Below are 2500 nucleotides of genomic sequence, written 5' to 3' on the forward strand. Positions count from 1 at the left end.
CCCCCAAAATGATGAAAGGCAAAGTCAACCTCGGCGGAATTTGAACTCAGAACGTAGCGGCAGATGAAATATCGCTAGGTATTTCGCCCGGGGTGCTAACTTTTGTGCTTTGTAAAATTCAAGCTCTAACATCGCTTTAGTTGTTTCCTTAACTATTTAATCCTTTGTGCTTCGATGGGAAATCAGAACGTATCAAATGTTATTTCGTCAAAATAAGTAACGAAACAGGTTATACAAATAAATTGTCACGTTCGCCATGGGCGTTGATATATTTTTTTTTCTTAAGGTGGTTATTGTTTCAACTGATTAGAAATTATAATAAGCATTGAAGGTAAAAGGAAACCTTTTTGTTTTTATCCGCATTATAGCTTAGATCACGTGTATATTCCCAACATTTTGTTTATGTAAAATCTGTTTCTCCTCTCTCCCTCTTTCTCTCTCTGGATATATATTATTTACTGTCTCTATTTATATAGGAAATACACGTCTCCCCGCAAATATGCGCACATAGATATATATTATGTATGCACAATATATTATGCGTGCACAATATATTATGCGTGCACAATATATTATGCATGCATAATATATTTTGCATGCGTAATATACACAACTACAACGTGAGTCAATGGGTATATAAAGAACGAGAGACACCGAGGTCGGGATTCACGAATTGGAAAAGAACCCGCAACATTGAGTCACTGTGAAATTTCTGATACAAGAAAAGACAGTAAGGAAATCACCATGAAAGGAAGTGGTTCACTCGTAACTATATGCCTTCTCGTTTTGATCACAGGTTTTCACCAGATACAAGCCGGTATGTATAAATATATACACTTGTACACGTACACTCACACACATTCACTCATATGGAAGCCTTCTATAATATACTTTCTTTTCTGCTCTAGGCACGAAGCCCGAAATTTTCGGGGACGGGGTCAGTCGATTAGATCGACCCAATACGCAACTAGTACTTTTTTTTTTAATCTTAAGTCGTTTTCTTAGGTCCTTATTGTTTAATTGCTGAGAAAATATAATGAGCATAAAAAGTAAAAGAAAAAACGATTTAAAAATCTTTTTGCTTTTATCCGCATTATACCTTAGATCACGTGTTTATTTCCAACATTTTGTTTACGTAAAATCTGTATCTCTCTTTCTCTCTCTCTCTCTCCGCGCTCTCTCTGTATATATTACTGTTCTTCCTATGACAAATGTCCGGAAATCTTTCATCACACATCTGTGACCTCTTCAGCAGCGACACTTTCCGTCCCCGTGTATGCTCCTCCTCCATTTAATCCATCTGTTCTCCTATGGTGTATATCCTTATCTGCGCATGTCTATTCGGTTTGCCCGCTATAGTGTATTTTTCTCCATAATAACAATATAAAGGGCACGGATATTGTGTAGAGCTTAAACCTTGCCCATACACACGCGAGCACACATGTAGAACACACAGAGTGATGAACGAAACACACACGCATACAAGCATATTTACACATACACACACATCTAGATGCAAACGCATGTGCAGATAAGGATCCAGGTCATAGAAGGACAGACTGGACTATGTGGAACAGGAAGCTATACATGGATGGAAAGGATACTGAAGAGGTCACAGATGTGTAACGAAACAATTCAGGACCATGGATATAAGGGATAATAAGGACAGTAATAAGCGAATATGTGCAGGCGCAATGGCCCAGTGGTTAGGGCAGCGGACTCGCGGTCGGAGGATCAAGGTTTCGACTCCCAGACCGAGCGTTGTGTGTGTTTATTGAGCGAAAACACCTAAAAGCTCCACGGGGCTTCGGCATGGGGTGGTGGTGACTCCTGTTGAGTGAGAGAAAGTTGGGGCGAAAGAGTACAACAGGAGTCGCTACCACCCCCTGCCGAAGCCTCGTGGAGCTTTTAGGTGTTTTCGCACAATAAACTCAGACAACACCTGGTCTGGGAATCGAAACCGCGATCCTCCGGCTGCCAGTTCGCTGCCCTAACCATTTGCATGTCAATGTCTCCATTTTCTTCCTCCTAACCTGCGACGGCAAATGTCGTGTTTGTTAGAAACTTAATATGTATATAGTTTGAGTATTATCACATACGCACGGAGACGTATTGTGTGTATAGAGGGGTTGGATAAAATAATGGAAACACCTTAAAATTTCAAACAAATTTACGTTATTTTATTTTAAAATGCACCATTATTGTTTAATAATATTGAGATATGGGGACTGTGGTGGCAAGATAAGATGGTCAACTTCACTAGAATGTTTCTCGTGCCATTCAGTAACAACTTTAGCAGTGTGAATTGCTGCATTATCGTCCTAAAAGATTATGTTTCCCTCCAGAAACAGTTCCACAACCATACGATGAATTTGATCAGATAAAATGCTTAAATAGACTTGGCTATTAATTCTGCCAGGAAAGGAAACCATTAAGCCGGCGGATTTCCAATATATACCCTCAACACCACCTCATCACAGATCCTCCTCTATGTTTAACA

The 2500-nt window shown here is 39.7% G+C and overlaps 1 long non-coding RNA gene across 1 annotated transcript in view; it reads left to right on the top strand.

Annotated features, from left to right (window-relative positions):
- Positions 1-611: 611 nt before the first annotated feature.
- The window catches only part of LOC118761958, a 7766-nt gene continuing 5877 nt past the window's right edge, over positions 612-2500 (top strand). Inside the window, exon 1 of the long non-coding RNA XR_004997754.1 lies at positions 612-817. This is a non-coding gene — a long non-coding RNA (uncharacterized LOC118761958). The remainder of the gene's footprint in view (positions 818-2500) is intronic.

This window comes from Octopus sinensis, unplaced genomic scaffold (genome assembly GCF_006345805.1).
Source record: "Octopus sinensis unplaced genomic scaffold, ASM634580v1 Contig18813, whole genome shotgun sequence".
NCBI classification, from domain to species: Eukaryota; Metazoa; Mollusca; class Cephalopoda; order Octopoda; family Octopodidae; genus Octopus; species Octopus sinensis.